We start from the raw sequence: 19,763 nt of genomic DNA, 5'->3' as shown, positions 1-19,763 counted from the left end.
GATATCCAACGGAGAGGATACTTGGGGCACCACCATCCAACAAAATTGAGTTCCACTATTTCAATCTCTGGCCCTTGTTCACCACACCTTTTCCGTGAATGTGCAAAGTGGCCAGACCCACAGTTAATGGCTCCTCGTCTTCTTTCTCCTTCACCCCCAAACCCCACCCCACAGAAAGAACTGTGTCCTCTGACACACACCCAAAGTATGACTTAACCTCCTCTGCAACTCTCCATGGACTGATAATTCCCACACAGTAAACTGAGATGCCTGCATGGAGCTGAAGTATCTGTCCTGAGGACATGCCCAAACAATACATAGACACATACAGTCGAGGCTGTTTATTTATCTTTCAGAATTATTTCAGGTTTACTGGTGTCTCCCTCTCCATCCGGTTCCCCACCAGACCACTCTTTGTTACTTTCCTGTGCATGAGAACTATGCTGGCCATTGATCTCCATGTGAAGCAGCTTCTTAGGTTTTTAATTTTAGGTACAGAGGGACACTCCATCATAAGTTTCTCAAAATCGAGGGGTTCCTTTCCAAACAGACACAGATATATAAACGTATCCTCTCTGAACAATCCTAAAGACAGCTTTACTCTTTCAAGTCAGTTCCCAGGAAAGAGTCTTGTGATCTTTCACGTTTCCTATAAGCAAATACTAAAAAACATGTACCCCAATCTTCACTGTAGAACTATTTACAATATCTAGGACATGGAAGCAACCTAAATTTCCATCAGCAGAAGAAGGAATAAGGAAATCGTGGTACATATACACAATGGCACGCTATTCAGTTCTAAAGAGGAACACATCAAAGTCAGTTCTAGTGAAGTGGAATGAACATGGAGCCTATTACACGTGTGAAGTAAGTCAGAAAGAGGAAAACAAATACTACATGTTAACACAAATATATAGAGTTTAGGACCACGTGGGTGGTAATGATCATCCAACATGCAGGGCAGCAGATAAGACATAGACATAGAGAACAGACTTTTCGATTCAGTGGGAGAATGTGAGGGTGGGATGATTGAAGTAAATAGCCCCCAAACACATAAATTACCAGTGTAACACAGATGATCAGTGTGAATTTGATGCACGAAGCAAGGCACCCAAAGTCGGGCTGTGGGGCAACCCAGAGAGATGGGGTGGGGAGGGAGGTGGGTGGGTGGGGGGTTCAGGAACTGGGGGAACACGTGTACACCTATGGCTGATTCATGTTGGCCGACGGATGGCAAAAACCGTCACAATATTGTAACTATCGTCCAATTAAAATAGTAATCTCCATGATCCTGCACGATGGCCAGTATTTTCAGAATGATTGTGGCAGGCAAAAAAGATGCAAATGAAAATTAGCAAACAAATGTGATGATCAAAATGGGAGCAAATGATGGTCAGTGGGGTACAGCCTTGCACAAAGAAGACTCACAGATCTTTGTGGAAAGGGGACTTCATGAGGAATAGTAGGTGGGACCCAATTTAAGAGGGCAGAATTGTTGTCCATGGAACGACAGCTCAGAGATGTGCAGCTGAGTCAAATTTAAATCAGAGTGACTTTGGACTGACCTGGCTGCTTCATCTACCTCAAGCTTCCCTAGTTAGAACCTGGTTTTCACACTTGCTGTCTCATGCTGATGCCCTCATGCCCTGGTTTCACTCTGTATTCCATGGAGTCTTAATTTCTCCACAAGAGAAACAAGTGACCAAGGCTCCTGGAAAACACTTATGTCAGTGCCCAGCCCCTGGTCTCCTCAATCCTCCCAGTGCATCCCTGTGGTGGAGCCTTCCCTCTCATGTAGTACTGCAACTGACTGGGCCACAGATCCTTAATGATGATCTGCCAGGGAAACAAGCTGGCCAGACCCCAGGCCCTCCAGTGTGCCACCAAGAACTCCAACATCAACCACCTATACTGGCCCAGTGGTCCAGTGGGACACCACCTCAGCAATCCTGCTGGATCCTGCAAAGTTATGGTCAAAGAACCAGTTGAAGAAGTTAATGCTGCTTGCAGTGCCTGTGGCTGTATGCCTTGCGTTCAAATCCCTGGTGCCACTGAATTAGAGTGAAATGAGATGCTCAGTATCCTGCAAGAAAAGGACTATGGGAGAAAGACCTAAATCAGTTTTCAAGTTCAACCTAAGGGCCTTTCTCCCCCCACACCCCAAATCCAGTGAGCTGCCTCTTACCAGTGATGTTAATGAGATATTCCTTAACGAATCACTTCATTCTGGAAATACTTGTTCTTCTGAAAAGACAGTGTGATCTTGCAGCGAAGAGTGGGATGCTGGAGATCCTCCACCTGCCAGGACAAAGTGTGGGGGTGGCGTGGGGGTGGGGTGGGTGTGAAACCTCTTTATAGAAGAGCTGTCCTTAACTGTTTTCAGGGATATATCGTTTCCCCTCCCCTCCCCATGCATCCCCCTGCCACAATTATCAGTGTCCCCTGCCTGACCTTTAAGTTGGTCATGTAGTTAAGTGTGTCTTTATCTTGTTCACTCACCATGACTGACATTTGGGGGTGGTTCATAAACTGCCTTAGGTCAAGGAGCCTGTAGATGCGCTGGAAGAAGAAAGGTAGCCTAGAGAGTAGCCTGGCATTGTCTGACTTCAACTTGCTCCTAGTTAACTCTTCACATCTGTGTGGAGTTAGTACACACAGACTGTGTGAAGGCCCAACAAGCCCCCAGGCTACACCTATCAATGCAAAGAGGTTCTGTTCCTAACAGAAAGGTCTAAGCTCCATCTCCGACTCCTAAAAGTTAGTTTATTTCTGGAAAACAAGCATTCCTAGTTGCAACTAGCATGAACACTTACACACTGCAACATCACCCCCAAATTCATTCAGGTTTTGGAGACCTGTATTCCAGACAAGCCTTTTCTCTGAAGAGTCCCTGGTACTAATGACAATTCTTATTGGGACTTCTGCAAGTAAAGCCCACGTATCAATTATTCCTGCTAACCAAAACAGCAAGGACATCACCCGTCTGATTACCCATCACCCATTACATACATTTTGTACCAAAACTGCCAGATCTGTAAACTGCGTTCGCAACAGCCCAGGTAAAACAAATTCCACAAGCACCACATCAAGGATACAACTTTGACCCAGAAGCCACGGATTCCCTGGATGATAGCGCATCTGTGTTCTAGATGCAGCTTCCGCCTCTGACAGTTCTTGTCTTTCAGCCGAGTGTGGGTCCTTTGGGCTTTCTTATTCACAGGATCCAGCCACCTGCAGGGCTGCCAGCGCCTCCACTGGGGGCCGGTCACTCAGGGCTCCGGCCTTGGACATTTCCCCGGCTTTCCCTCCCGCTCCTCTGAGGACACCGGCTCTGGCTCCTCCTTCACCACCACCTCCACGTCCTCCATGTCTTCCACCAGCTGCTGGAACTGCTGCCCGATCCCCACCACCCTGAAAAGGGCGGCCTCTTTGCCTGGTGTGCCACGTGGGACCGGCATCTGCTCGGCCTCCCCCACCCGGAAGGCAGGGCCCAGGGACCCTGCCCCGTAAAGACCCGGGCTCACAACTAAAATCCAGGATCCAGGGGAGCTCCCGCCTTCGTCTGGCCCAACCTCATGCTCCATGTGGTCCTGGCCATGACCCCGATCTGCTAAGAAGCTGGATACAAGAGCATAGCAAGTGGCCTGCACAGCCCGCCCACCCGCTACAATCTACTCTGCGCCAGCAACTGCTTGCTCGCCAACAGTACTGGCAGGGAAGGAGAAATACGTATGCACAGAGCTTTGTGACGCTAGGCACACACATGATATGTTGGCCGGAAGCAGCGGAACTGTACGTCCTGACCCCCCCAGACCTCATCACGAGCCAATCAAATGGATTCTAAAGGTATTGGATCATGGGGCACGCCCCTTGGAATTCTGGGCACTCTGGCAGTGGGTGACCCTGCGGCCAAATTGTGCTCAATGCTGCCATCCACGCAAGCCATTTGCCTGCCCAGCAGTGCAGAAGTGCCTGAAGAGAGACTGGGAGAGTTAGGCCAGTAGGGAGGCAAAGGAAAGGAACCTGAACTTGAGGCTGCAACCATTCTCAAGGTTGAAATTGCCGCTGGGGAAGCGAACAACTACTGTGTGTTCAGGGATCCACACAGGTGAGACAGGGTTCCTGGATACATCAGGGACGTAGTTGCTCACCTTGGATCCAAACTGCAAGCCGTGAGAGAGCGTGGGGGTGGATGTGGGGGCATACACTGACCTCACCGTGGCTCAACTGATGCAGAGTCCATCCCTAAACTTGTGCCTTAGGCTAGAGCAGTGTCAGGAATGCAGCCATGCTCTGAGAAAGGAGTACACCACTTCCCTCTGCTTGCTGTCTGGGCCCCAGGCAGCAGCCCCAAGGCAAACCACTCTGGAAGACCCTAGCCCAAGTTCTGTCAGCTCTCGGCCTCCGCCCCCCACACCCTACCGCCGACACGCCTCCCCCACCCCCGCCCTGCCTCCCCCACCACCTCGGCCTGTGGCTTAGAGCAGGGACAAGGGTGCCTAAGGATATGCACCAGGCGCACAGATGCACTTCCCAGAGAGGGAGAGCTCCTCAGCCAAGTGTTTCAGGGGGACAAAAGTGCCCCTCCTGGGCGTTCAGTTCAGTTCAGTTCAGTTCAATTCTTCCGTTCAGTCCTGTCTGACTCTTTGTGACCCCACGAATCGCAGCACGCCAGGCCTCCCTGTCCATCACCAACTCCCGGAGTTCACTCACACTCATGTCCATCGAGTCAGTGATGCCATCCAGCCATCTCATCCTCTGTCGTCCCCTTCTCCTCCTGCCCCCAGTCCCTGCCAGCATCAGAGTCTTTTCCAATGAGTCAACTCTTCGCATGAGGTGGCCAAAGTACTAGAGTTTCAGCTTTAGCGTCACTCCTTCTAAAGAACACCCAAGGCTGATCTCCTTTAAAATGGACTGGTTGGATCTCCTTGCCATCCAAGGGACTCTCAAGAGTCTTCTCCAACACCACACTTCAAAAGCATCAATTTCTCGGCGCTCAGCTTTCTTCATTGTCCAACTCTCACATCCATACATGACCACTGGAAAAACCATAGCCTTGACTAGATGGACCTTTGTTGGCAAAGTAATGTCTCTGCTTTTGAATATGCTCTCTAGGTTGGTCATAACATTCCTTCCAAGGAGTAGGCATCTTTTAATTTCATGGCTGCAGTCACCATCTGCAGTGATTTGGAGCCCCCAAAAATAAAGCTTGACACTGTTTCCACTGTTTCCCCATCTATTTCCCATGAAGTGATGGGACCAGATGCCATGATCTTCGTTTTCTGAATGTTGCGCTTTAAGCCAACTTTTTCACTCTCCTCTTTCACTTTCATCAAGAGGCTTTTTCGTTCCTCTTCACTTTCTGCCATAAAGGTGGTGTCATCTGCATATCTGAGGTTATTGATATTTCTCCCAGCAATCTTGATTCCAGCTTGTGCTTCTTCCAGCCCAGTGTTTCTCTGGGTGTTAGTTACTATCTACCTCCTGGCGATATAGCTAACATGGACACACTCATGTTAAGTGCACAAAGAGATGCCTTGCTCACACTATGTCTCCTGGGATTCCTGGGGTTTCACACTGAGAGAACACACACACACAGAAACACACACAAACATAGCACACACCTGTACACACACACACACACACACACATGCAAGGCAGAGGGACACAAATGCAAACAGGGAACACAGATGTTTCAGAGGCTGAAGAACCACTGGTTCATATGAAATGCAGAGATTTCCTAATTTCTTATAGGAAAACTCCATTCTGATCTTCAGATGTGAAATATAGAGAAGTCCAAATTTCACAAAGGATAATTAATACCTAGAGTTTGATACAGGTAATACAGAGAATTCCATATTTCATGGTTAACAGTCATTCTCATATATATGAGTATGTATGTATGTGTATACACACACACACACACACACACACACACACACACACACACACAAATATGATAGTTTATGAAGAAACAGTGCCCAGAATTCCATTTGTGAAATAGAGGTAATTCAAATTCCATATTGGTTCCCCATATCTTAATTATGTACTTCATGTCAGCAAAACTTCATTGAGATTTCATATAGGAAATGCATACAATTTCACAATTCAAGCAGGAAAATGTATGCTCAACTTTTCATAGGTGAAATATATAGACTTCCCCATTCATGTAGGAAAAAGTGTGCACAGGTATCCATATGTTAAGCAGACAAGATTCTGTATTTGATGAAGAAAATTATACAAGTAGATTTACAAGTATGAAATGCACATTTCCTATTTCATGCAGAAAAATCTGCACCCACATGTGAAACACAGAAAATTATGTATTTCACGTAGGAAAATCACCTTTCAGGTATTCATATGCATGCAGCAGGGCTTCCAAAGCCAGTGCTCTGGAACAACCCAGAAAATGCAGGGAGAAAGGGAGGGAGGAAGGAAGGGAGGTGGAGGGGCTTGAGGATGGGTGGGGCCCATGTCCACCTATGGCTCATTAGTGCTGATGTATGGCAGAAACCATCACAATATTGTATACTTAGTAATTATCCACCAGTTAAAGTTTTAAAAATGTTTACATTCTGAGAACAATAAAAGAACAAGGGACTCTACTCGGAGCTCTGTGGTGACCTAAATGGGAAAGAAATCCAGAAATGATGGGATATATGCACACATGAAATTGATTCACTTTGATGTACATGCAACAGAAACAAAAACAAACATTATAAAGAGACTATAGTCCAATGATAATTGTTTGAAATATATTACATGTCAAGTATACCTCCAACAGTGAATAAATAAATGGTTCCCCATTTGCAGTATATATGTTCTTGAAGACATTATGCTAAGTAAAATATTTCAGTTACAGGACGACAAATTTTTTTTTTTCATCACATGATGTTGTGAAGTTGAAATCCCTGCGATACAGAAACAGAGTAGACCGTGGTCGTTGGGCTAGCGCAAATGGCCCATGATGGTCCGAGTTACCAACTTTTAGTCATAGGTTGAATAAACTCATCAGGACAGATGCTGTAATAGAGGCATGGGTGGACAATGGGGCTGCAGGCCTTAGCTCAAGATGATTAGTGAAGTTAGAAGACCAACTCCACCAACAGAAAGCCTCTCAGCAGAGTGTAGTGAAAGACCTCTTACAGCTTTCCCCAGGGCCCTCCAGTCCCTCTGGTGTTGGGCTGGGTAATGAACTGAGGAGCTTGGGGACAAGCTATGGCTTACAGAGTCCCAGAGCCTTTGCTTGAGCCACTCACTGGCCTGGCCCAGGTTTCCAAGCAGTGACCAACATGTCCCATCCCAACCTGAAGCTGTGTGGGTCACAGTCTATGGGACCCAGCCTCCCATTTGGGTAGACTGAGGAGGTTGAGGGCCAGTTGCATGCTGGGCACCTGGCTCCCTCATTGAAGATGGCTGGGAAGGATATGGGGGCCTGGGAGGGGGCACAGAAAACTGAGAGCTGCCTCTTCCAGCTGGGACTGGGCACTGGTGGGAGGACCAAGACTCGGTGCTAGATGAATGACAGGATAGCCAGCCTGCACAGAGACCCCCTCCTCCTTACCAGGAACTTGGAGGGTGAAAGTCCAGCTTGGGACCTTTCCTTTCAGAATACAGAATACTATTTGTTTCCCTCGAGGATTACAGGAACACTGTTACCTGACCATGACCTTACCTCAAGAACACAGGATCTGACAGCAGGAAGTTTGCAATAGCTAAGGACACTCCTCCTTCACCTTTCCTGTAAGTGGCTTTGCAGAGAGCTTTGGAGGAGCTTGCAATTTTTAAAGGCATAAACCACATCTCCTTGTATGGCCCAAACTCCCCTGTCTCCATATTGCTTGGCCTAATGTTGTTGGGTAGACGGGTATCCGGTAAAAGCAGCACCTTATCTCTCAAGTCTATGGAGAGTAACAGACACTTTGAGAGAATGCCTCATTCCAAAACCACATATGAGCTGTTTATCCTTCTTCTATATAAAGCAAATTAGCACACACTGAGAGCTCCCCCAATTACCATGTGAATTTAAGACAAAGTGTGACAAAGGTTGTCATTAAGTCTACTTGATGACTACTTACTATTTTGAAAATGTTTGTAATGAACTGATTTGCTAGGATACACATAGAGAGCATTGGAGAAGGAAATGGTAACCCACTCCAGTACTCTTGCCTGGACAATCCCATGGACGGAGGAGCCTGGTAGACTACAGTCCATGGGGTCGCGAAGAGTTGGACAGGACTGAGTGACTTCATTTTCACTTTTCACCTTTATGCATTGGAGAAGGAAAGGGCAACCCACTCCAGTGTTCTTGCCTGGAGAATCCCAGGGATGGGGGAGCCTGGTGGGCTGGCATCAATCTTTTAGTAGTTTGCTTATCATGTGCCTCCCATTATGGTTTAATACTTACTCAAAAATAGAAATGTCTTTCTTCTCTTAGGTCTTTCTGGAGAGGTTTTCTAGATTGGTAAGAAATTCTGAATGGTGTTTTCATCTGTATTACCCCTGGACAACCCTTTATTCTTAACCAGTTGCTTTCTGTGTTGCAGAGGCCCACTTCATGGGGTGAATTCTGGGAGACAGATAAATATACAGCAGCACCAAGTGGAAAGAAGAATATCAATATTATGGAATAAACCATATTCTCTCAAAATGGGTATGTTGAAGCTCTAACTCTCTGCACTTTATATGTAGTCAAACTGTGCATAAACTATAATTTCTTTCTGACCCTGTTTGGAAATAGGGCCTATATATAGGTACTTGTGTTAATACGACTGGCAGTTTATAAGAAAAGGAGATCAGTCACAGACAACATAGAGATGTTACTGTGTGAAGACAAAGCCAGACAATGGCCAGTCACAATCCAAAAGAGGCATCTGAAGACCAAATCTGCTGACCCTCTGAGTGCTGGCTTGTTCCCCAGAAGTTTGAGAAATAATTTATTGAAACTACCTGGTATGTGGCACTTTGTTATGACAACCCTGGCAAACCAATACACACACTTCCTCTTGAGAAGAAGCTGTCAATTCCAAAAGAGGCCTCCTTTACTTACATAGGTTTTCAGTGAATGGAAGCTTGCAAAAAACTCTCTTTCCCATCAACTGATTATCCCCACAGTTTCCTAATGCTCCCTAAGAGCTTTCACGGTCTCTTTAGAGACTCAGCTAGGCTAGAACTTATCCCCATTTCCTGGGTCAAGTTGACCTAGGAAATATTAGAATGAGCATAATTCACAAGAAGTAGTAGAAGAAAACAGGTACATAAGGAAGGCAGCCTGACCTCATGAAAATCATACAGTCCTCTCCTTTTACCCTTCACATACATCTCTTTATAAATCCATAGGAGGCAAAGAGTAGTGACCAAGGCATCACTGCCTATTGCTTTAGTGGAATCACAAAGCTGTGGTGTCATGCTAACCATGCCTCCCTAAACCTGCCCTCACCAAGACACTAGGCTGCAGAAGCCACAGGGAAACTGAAAGGATCACAAGGCCTCCCAAACTGTTGGAGCTGCCTGGGCCTGTCCACCCACACAGGTAACCAGGTGTGTTGCTGTCACCTTCTCCATGGCAGAGTTTGTTGTCTGTGGCCACCACTCTTCTCCCCAGTCCTCTGGACTCCTGAGACCCACCCCACCTTCCAAGAGGTCACCCTTCTACCTTGCAATCTACATATCTGGAAAAAAAAAAAAAAAGACTGCAATACAGTCCAAACTAAAGGGCGATAACCCATGGAGATGTACGTGGTCCTCAATCTCAACAAGGTCTGTGATGAGCAGCAAAACCACAGCTCCAGGCAACCTCACCATTAACACCTGCATCCATACCAGGGACATGTGGCCAGTACTGATTAAGAGGGCAGACTTTGAGTCCTCTACCAACTCGAGACAGGGTCAACAAGACCTCTCTACCTTCCACCTTAGCCAAGCCTGAAAGACAGACTGTAGTGCAGCACATCAGGCCCAAGGCATGCTCAACTGAGAATATTTCAAGGTAACAGTACAGGTACAGGGTGCCTTGGAGATGACATACACCCAAAATGAAGCCATATAAAAGCCTTTTAGTGCCAGTTTCATAGAGAAAATGATCATCTCTCAGATGATCAGTTCAATAGGATTCAAATCACTGATAACATTCAGTTTAGCTAAAAGGCAGTGCAGGTTGCCTCTATGGAATTTAATCAAGAAGTTTCAGTCTAGGCCTGCCTGTAGCCTCTAATTTCCATTCCTCAAATGTTTCCATTCAATCAGCAGGCAGCTCAAGATATGGACAATGGACAGGCACTCGTAAAAGATGATGAAGACTGCAAGAGCAGAGAATTTTTCCCAGGACAGGGACAGCAAATGCTACAGGTTGGTGATAAGATGGAGAGAGCTGCAAATGAGGTTGATGGGGAGGTTTCAGAGCTAGGATCTGGCAGGAACTTCTCCAGACCTGCCTGCATGCCTGGGGTGCGGCGGGGGGACGGGGACACATATTTCCAAATTTAATAAAGAAATGCGGTCACTGGCCTCAATGACCTTTTACAACCTTACAATCTTAATGCCTCGGTGTACTAGACTAGACCAAATGCAGTGCCACCGCTATCCCTCACTGCTTTTGTATTCTAGTTATTCATGTTTCAAACGCTGTTAAATTATTTCTCTATTTCATCTGTTGCTTGTTCATGTTTTTTTCCTTACTCTTTCATCTGAAACTAAAATACTTTAATTTAATTGCTCCTTTTGCTCAGTGTCTGTGACGTAAGGTGAAACAATGACTATCCTGGTTAAAGGGGCAGTCCTTATGAGGGAACACTCCTGTGCAGTCTACATTTGCCCGGTGGCTTTGGTTGGAGAGCTGGACCTGAGGTGAGTGTCAGTCATGTGACATCCCACTGTGTGCTAGGAGTGCTGACATTGTTAGAAGTGAGGCTGGAGATGGAGGTGTTAATGCCACTGACAAGTATGTGGCTTTTGATCTGCACAGTGGCCAAAAACACCGCTTGTCTTTGGGATTTAGTCCCAGGTTTTCGGAACAGAATTCCTGAGGGTTGGGTCTAAACTGATTCTGTTTCTCTTGAATGCATGCTCTCCCCTGTCTCAGGAAAGGAACTTTACTGCAGGCCAGGAGAGCAGCAGTAGAGTGAGAGGAATTACGAGTAGGTACTCACCATGTGTTGGTGGACACTATGGTGGTCCTGGAAACCTGGCCAGCATTCAGGGCAGATGCAGTCCAATTATTCTGCCTTGTTCAGAACTAAACAAATGTGTGCATCCTCTTCACTGCTGCTGCTGCTGCTAAGTCGCATCAGTCGTGTCGGACTCTGTGCGACCCCATAGACGGCAACCCACCAGGCTCCCCCATCCCTGGGATTCTCCAGGCAAGAACACTGGAGTGGGTTGCCATTTCCTTCTCCAATGCATGAAAGCGAAAAGCGAAAGTGAAGTCGCTCAGTCGTGTCGGACTCCCAGCAACCCCATGGACTGCAGCGCACCAGGCTCCTCCGTCCATGGGATTTTCCAGGCAAGAGTACTGGAGTGGGGTGCCATTGCCTTCTCCAATCCTCTTCACTCTTGGAGTTCAAATTTCTTACATCCTTCCTGTTAATTACACTGGCTTTCAAACCAGCTGAGCAGAATCATCTTCCTGGTGTCAGATCCCAGGGATAGGGCCCCATTACACAGTCTGAATCCATCACACCCTGGAGGATCTCTGAACCCATGATATTCTTCTCTTCTGTGTCCTTTCCTTGTGGCCCACGTCCCATCCCAATTGCCTCCCCTCCCTTCCTACCTGACTGTATGCACGTCTTCATCACACCATTGGTTACATGGAGTCTTTCTTCCAGCCTCCTATTCGTTTTCAGGGAGTTGCTCCATAGGTACATGTACTTTTACTGAGATGGTTTGGGTATTCTCCTATCTAACTACCTTCTGCTTTCCCAAGAATTTGGTTGTTTCAGCCAGCACTTCTAATGATTACTTTCAGGAAGAGCAGCCACTGTGGAGGCTGCTCCATTTATAATGCCTCAGTTTCTCAGGGTTTCCAAAGGGTGATCTCACACTCACTTGTGATGTTTCAGGTCAGGGGATTCTGGGGGTGGAGGGAGGGGTGGGGAAGGGCATTCTGTGGGGATGCCTCACCAAATGGCTTAAAGAGGGGATCGTATTGGACCATCATTTCTTGCTCAGGTCAGCAGGTGGAGTAGATAGTGAAATGATTCTACAATTATAGCAGGCAGGGGAACTAGAGCCATAGGAGAAAATAGGAAGAACATTGTCTTAGAGTGTAAAAGTTTGGGGACTGCCAAAGAGAAATTTGGGGAGCGTACGATAATTTCTATATGAGGATGAAGATTCAGTGGGTAAGAGTTAAGCAAGATGAAGGCATGGAGCTAGTTTCCCATCCATTTGGGGGACTCCTTGCCTGGAAGCACTTTAAAGAGTGTCTCTGTAAGAAGGCTGTTATGACACTCAAGTGAGCCAGCTTTTGGGGGTTGAAAGTGCCAAAGAATATTCTGTGGAAGAGTCCACTGTTGAGTTTTCTGACAGTTAAAGTGGTTTCACTGATCAGAGTCATAAATATCTATTGATCCCAAGGAAACAAGAATAATTTTAGTAAGGAAAGAGATTACCTGTCTTAAAGAGGAATCTTATGTAAAAGTCAATGATTATGGCAGCAGAGCTGGAAGCCTCAGCAGAAGGGAGCAGTGGGTAGGTGAAATCAATCTACAGAGGGGACTGTTAGCAACAGCCTAGCAATCTGTGAAAGTGCAACTGTTTGGAAGACCCGTATTGGTGGCCTCCTTAAGGACTAGGTGGACAGCTATACATTGAGCCTGGAGTGCTGCCCTTAAGTAGAGCGATGCCTTAGGCCAGATAGAATGCTGTAAACCTCCAGGGAGACTCCCTTGCTTATAATGATGGTGCTGTGACTGGTAAATGACACTGATACTTATTCTAAAACTATTGGTCCCATATGGCTCCACAAATCTCCAGAAGAGGGGGAAGTGAGACTACTGGTGTCCCTGCCTGAAGGCTCTCATGCAAGGGTCTGAGCCTGGGGGGAAGCACATCCTCCTGAAATTCAGAAAGACTTTTAATGTCGGGTGGTTTTTGTGGTTCAGTTGTCAAGTCATGTCCTAGTCCTGACTCTTTGTGACCCCATGGATGGGACGCTAGACATCCCTGTCCTTCAGTATCTCCTGGAGTTTGCCCAAAACATCAGGTTAGGCTTCTGCTAAAGCTACCATTTCCATTTTATCAACAAGGTATTCCATTTGTGCTGAGCTGTTCCTGGTAGGCATCTCTAAGACTTGACATTGTAGGAACTATGTACAGAGAGTAGTACTGGGTGTGGGCTGGTTAGGGGCTTGATGTCTGGGTAAAAAAGAAAAACAAACAGAATGCCTCTGCTGCCTTTCCCTTTTCATGGAGCCATTGAACTCGTATGGCAATGATATTTCACTTGTTTTTAGTTTAAGAAGGATAGTCTTGGTACTACACGTTGAGTCTATGGTTACCAGTAGAGGTCTCTGTCTTCCTCACCACAGGGTATCTTCTCCTCATACTTTTAGCTGATAGCCTTTCCGTAGGCAGTGACGATAGCCTTGGGACCTGGTCCACCCTCTTTATGTCTCCATGGCCTCGAGGGGTAGAGGGACATCACACACACTGATAGTCAATTAACCTCCTCCTGCTGCTGCTAAGTCACTTCAGTCGTCTCCAACTCTGTGCCACTCCATAGACGGCAGCCCACCAGGCTCTGCCGTCCCTGGGATTCTCCAGGCAAGAACACTGGAGTGGGTTGCCATTGCCTTCTCCAGATAGCCAATTAAGGCCTTTATAATTAGTTATGCAATCATCTCACCAGACCATATGGCCTTGATCCTGCTACTCTGTGGAAAACATTGAATTGTTACTGTCCTTGAGGCACCCATAGCAGTGACACCAGACCTCTAGAAGCAGTGCTCCCTTCCTAGACAGTGTTACTCACCTGTGTTTGCTAGCTAGTAAGCCAATTGCACTTAAGGACATTCCCCTGGGTTAATTGCAAGGGCACTGTAGTCTTCCTGACTATATCAGTTGTTTTGGATCAGTCATTGCCCATCCATAGTGGTACTACTGGCTCGAACCCTGAGACATTTACCTGGGCTTCTACTCCTTGCCCTAAGTTTCCACAGACCCCAACCAGAGACAGTGGGCCAGCCCTTGTAATTCTTATAATGTTTGCAGGGCATACATTGAAACAAACACCAGAGAACTCTGGACAAACAGGCTTTCTTATTCACAGGTCCTGAAGAGCATCACAGCACATCTAGGACCACAGGCAAAAATTGAAGGAAAAGAAACAACATGGACCTGGAGTTCTGCATTTACTGTGACCTGAGGTGGGTGCCTCTGCTCGTGATGGTTCACATTCTGATGCCTATGTAGAAATATTTAAAAATAAAAGCAGGAACTAAAGTGAGGAGAGGAAAGAGCAGGGTCATTCAAGATGTTACTTATCTGAGTCAGCCAGGAATGTCTAAAACAGGCATTTCAGGGGTGAGGTGACATGGCTTTTTACCAAGTTGTATAGTTGATTTCCGGAGACCTTTGAAGTGTATCCCTTAGTGTACACACACACACACACACACACACACACACACACACACACACACACACACACATGATTTTCAAGTACCTATAGCAATCGTGGGAAGATAATTTAACGTATAGATATAACTGGTTAAAACTTGTGGAAAGATAAATTTCTTGGAATGAAGAACTAGTATTTTTTAAATGAATGAGTGAACGAGGTTTAAAAGACCACATTGATTAACAGTCATCCATAATAGGTTAGTAAAAGCCTTTGTGTGACAAATAAAGAAGCAATTGAACAGAATTAAATACATAAAAATTTAAAACACTATCATATAGCAAATACACAAACATAACGTGTCAACTAAACCCAGCTGACTGATGATGGTTCTGTTGCCACCTTTTTTAAACTCATTTTTATTTTGGGGGAAAACTTTCAGTCTTTTGACACACACACATACACTGGTACATGTACGTTGGCATTTAGTTTCATTCTTACTATTTTCTTCACAAGTGTGTTGTACAGTATTCAGGGCTTTATATTGAAATTTGTCATTAAGGTATTCACATTGAGCATTCCTCTTTTGACTTGCTAATTGATGTGAGAATCACATAGTTAAGCTGTTTTCTTAAAAATAAAACATATCTTCAAAAGTTAATTTTATTGAGGTACAATTGCTTCACAAGGTTTTGTCAGTTTCTACTCTACAGAAAATTGCTTGTATGTTGGAGATCAGCCCTGGGATTTCTTTGGAAAGAATGAGGCTGAAGCTGAAACTCCAGTACTTTGGCCACCTCATGCGAAGAGTTGACTCATTGGAAAAGACTCTGATGCTGGGAGGGATTGGGGGCAAGAGGAGAAGGGGACGACAGAGGATGAGATGGCTGGATGGCATCATTGACTCAATGGACATGAGTCTGTGTGAACTCCAGGAGTTGGTGAGGGACAGGGAGGCCTGGCGTGCTTCGATTCATGGGGGCGCAAGGAGTCGGACATGACTGAGTGACTGATCTGATCTGATCTGATCGAGGGTCTAGTCCAGATAATTGATCAGCTTGCTGTTCAGCTAAGGTTTCCAAATTGTTGGAAGATGGTAGACTCTTGGAGAGGTTTCAAAGATTTCCTTTTGCAACAGTTGTACATTTAAGGAAGTGTTATTATGTATATCTTGTAAATGAAATTTGATTTGTTTCCAATTGTAAGCACTATGGTTGAACCAAACAGGAGTGATACAAAATTGAGTAGAAGTCCAATCACAATTTAATAATACTTGTTTTTTTAAATCTATTAATTGATCTCCAACCCATTGGATGGCTGTTTTTAATTCCTGAATTTTATCCTGAGCTTTTTCATCTATCTGAACCTGAGTGACTCATATAGTATGAGCATCTTTAGTCCAATTTTGAATAAAGTTTTGTGTTTGAATTGAGGTTTGTAAAGCAATGCCTGTGACAGCAGCAGTGGGACAAATGACTATTAACCCCAAAATGCCAAGAATTAACCATCCACTGAATAGCTTAGATCGTCATAGTAATTTAGTGAGTAACCAGGAGGCAAGTCCTACCAGGGGACCCTCTTCCCAGGGTTGCTGGAGATCTACTGGCAACCACAGACTACATCAAGATTGAAGAATCAAAAGGGATTTGTTTTGTAGAGAAATAGAGGAATTAAGACAAGAATACAATTTGCAATCTTACAAGTCATAGAACCTAAAGTCTTATTAAATTATGTTTCCTATGGCTATAACAAAAGGAAGGGGAATGCAAGCTTGTATAAAATATGAATGATTATAATGGAAGGAATAGTTACTATGACTATGACTGGTCCCTGTGAAATATCCAGTCCAAGTTCCAAGTGTTTCAGTACTTGCAGCAAGTTTCCAGATGTCTCCTTGTTCAGGCCCAATCTGTTTATTGAGGATGATTTGAGGGCCAGGAGGTGCCATTTCACCATCGAGCCAGCCAAGGAGTCCTTTTGCATGGAAGTGTTCCATTGAACTGTTGGTAATCTTCTATGTTACTTGAATAATATAATCACACATAGTACTATTAATATCATCTGAGCAGTTAGATAGCCTTATACTATGGGGTTCCCAATCAACAATGGTGTAATTGGCCACAAACATTAATTTTCCTGATTTAGCTTGACATCTATCCCAATAAACAGGAGTATATTTAAAGTCCTTATCAGTAAACCCGTTATATTCCAATTTTTGTCCTTTTCTTGCAGCTTTGGTAGTATTGACATGGTTTTCATAAAAGGACAGGGCAGCAAACAGTCCAAGAAACGTGTGGAAGTTCTTTTTTCTTTTTTTTTTGGAGGCAGGACGAAAGCCCATGTTTGTCGACTAACATTAATGCATAATTCTGTTGGTCCCATGCATAAAGAAAGGACTTCATAGCCTAGAGAAATGTTAATTAGTCTTCCTTCTTCTTTCAGGATGAGAGGGCCCCTCCAAGCTCCAAGGAGGAGGCATATGTATTGAGTCATTAGTGGATATGATTGGTCCTATGTCTGTCCATTCTAACCTGAAATAAAGGGGAGTTAGGTATATAAGCCCAATATGCGTGCTTAATCAAGTCAGCCTGAGCGGGGGAAGCAAAAGCAAGCAAAGCAACCATAGCGACAAAAATATTTTCAGGATTCCAAGGCACTCCCTGTTGAGAAACCCAGATTTTCAGCTTGATTAGTAAGGGTTTTTATCTGCCCCCAAGTAGGGAGATCAAAGGTCGGTGACGTCGAGTGTGGCATTTCTTGGAAATTTTTAAAGCCGCCATGACTTGTACTGGAATTTACTCCTCCTGGGGATTTTGCTGTTTCTTCTCTATCTTGTGGAGAAGGCAATGGCACCCTACTCCACCACTCTTGCCTGGAAAATCCCATGGACGGAGGAGCCTGGTGGGCTGCAGTTCACGGGCTCGCAAAGAGTCGGACACGACTGAGCGACTTCCCTTTCACTTTTCACTTTCCTGCATTGGAGAAGGAAATGGCAACCCACTCCGATGTTCTTGCCTGGAGAATCCCAGGGACGGTGGAGCCTGGTGGGCTGCCGTCTATGGGGTCACACAGAGTCGGACACGACTGAGTGACTTAGCAGTAGCAGTCTCTATCTTGAACCCCGGTGGCTTTCCTGGGACTGATCTGAAGAGGGAGCCAACTGATTCCATTGGATCCATCTGGAGAAATACAAGTATACCCCTTTCCCCGTGATATTGATTTTCCAGATTTCCATTCTTTAGTCAACCCATCTTGATACCAAACGGGCAGAGGGAGGGAGGTATCCTTCAATGTCTTGAAACGTTTTTCTGCTTTTGTCAAAATATCTCCTTGGGTAGGTTTAAAAAATATAAAACAAATAAAGTTGTATTAACAAGAGTTACAGGATTAAAGAATATATTGTGTTGGAATCTAGTAAAGCCTACTCTGGAGAAGGGAGATGGAAGTGTTCCTGTGTATTCCCCTTTTTACATTTGTTTTATTTGTAGTTTCTGTGTGTGATGTGTTCATTTAACTATGTCCTGTGTTTGTGGGTTATAAGGAATGTTTGTAATATGTTTAATAGAGAATGAATGTAACAATTGTTTGAATTGTCTAGAAATATAGGCAGGGCCATTGTCTGTTTTTATCAAACTAGGTATTGCTATCATTGCAAAGCAAGTTAATAGGCGGGTTATAACATGTTGTTTAGTTTAACCTCGGAGAGGTGTGGCCCATATGAAAGAATTTGTATCGATTGAGACATGTGAGAAGGAAGAGGGAGAGCATTCAGGGCAATGAGTTATATCCATTTGTCATAGTTCATTGGGTTGTAATCTTTGAGGACTGATATTTTGTGTAATAGGTCGAAGATGTAGGGGCCTACAAGTAAAGCAATTATTAATGATTATTTTAGCATGTTGGTATAAAAATTTCTACATTTGAGGTAATGAGCCAGCATTATTGTGTAATAGAGCATGTTGCTCTTCAGGAGTAGTAAAAGAGACAAGTTTGTCAGCTCGTTCACTGTCATGAGCTATAGGGCCAGGAAGACAGAAATGTGTTTGAATATGGGTAATATAAATGGGGAAGTGTGGTTCTTAACGATAGATTGTGGTTCAAGGAAAAGTTGTTGGATAATAGATTGATTAGAATTATGGTTCATGTTGATGTTGGCAGAACCAATACAATATTGTAAGTAATTAGCCTCCAATTAAAATAAATAAATTTAAATTAAACAAATAAAACATCAGAATTTATGGTAGAAGTGTTTTTATATTTTTTAATACAAAAACCAAATATAAGGAGTCAGAAACTATATTAACAGAATAAGAATGTAGGTGAATAATGTGAATGAGAGTATATAATTTGTTTTGTTGAGCAGAGAGAAATTTAGTAGAAAAGACTATATTTTTCGAAGACTAGAAGGAGGGCTTTGGTGTTTTTAGTCCCATCTATATAGAAAACATCAGCTTAAGGTATAGGTTGTGATATGACAATGTGAGAGATAAGAGATTTAGTATTCTTGAAGAAATTTCAAAGATTTTTGAAAGGATAATGAAATGAAATTTCCCCAAAATATTTCAGTGGGAACTGGTAGTTGTTTGTAAAGCATTTTAAAATTGAGATTTACTAAAAGATTCTACAATTTTATGAGGATTGTAGCCAATTAGAGCTCTGGTTTTATTTTTTTCATTGACAATTATTCAGTTCAGCTCAGTCGCTCAGTCGTGTCTAACTCTTTGCGACCCCATGAATCACAGCACGCCAGGCCTCCCTGTCCATCACCAACTCCCGGAGTTCACTCACACTCACGTCCATGGAGTCGGTGGACCCTTATCTCTCTAAAATGGGTATAGATTTATTCTATCTGGTATTTTTGTTGGGTAAGAAGTGTTGTGGGAGAATGGAGAGAGGGGAGTATAAATAACTCTGCTACTGCTCCTAAGTCGCTTCAGTCGTGTCCGACTCTGTGCGACCCTACAGACAGCAGCCCACCAGCCTCCCCCGTCCCTGGGATTCTCCAGGCATAAATCAAGCCTAATACAAGTAAGAAACTGTTTTTGCAATTTATTTTATATTAAACAGAGTTCTTCTTGTGTTTCTTGTGAAAGTGAACGAAAGCTTTTTAAATCGGTATCTCTTTTTAAAGTGTTAACTAAATTAGTCAGTTGATAATTTGTAATGTTTACAAATTTGTAATGTTTACAAATTAGATTAGAGGGTC

At 44.4% G+C, this 19,763-nt stretch overlaps 1 pseudogene; it reads right to left on the bottom strand.

The window, feature by feature from the left end:
• Positions 1 to 1,722: 1,722 nt before the first annotated feature.
• LOC138986877 (testis-specific Y-encoded protein 3-like) lies at positions 1,723 to 3,584 on the bottom strand (annotated as a pseudogene).
• Between the last annotated feature and the right edge of the window lie 16,179 nt (positions 3,585 to 19,763).

This window comes from Bos mutus, unplaced genomic scaffold, assembly GCF_027580195.1.
Source record: "Bos mutus isolate GX-2022 unplaced genomic scaffold, NWIPB_WYAK_1.1 CTG225, whole genome shotgun sequence".
Lineage (NCBI taxonomy): Eukaryota > Metazoa > Chordata > Mammalia > Artiodactyla > Bovidae > Bos > Bos mutus.
Note: the sequence above shows the minus strand (reverse complement) of the source record. Positions and strands in the feature narration are given on the sequence as shown.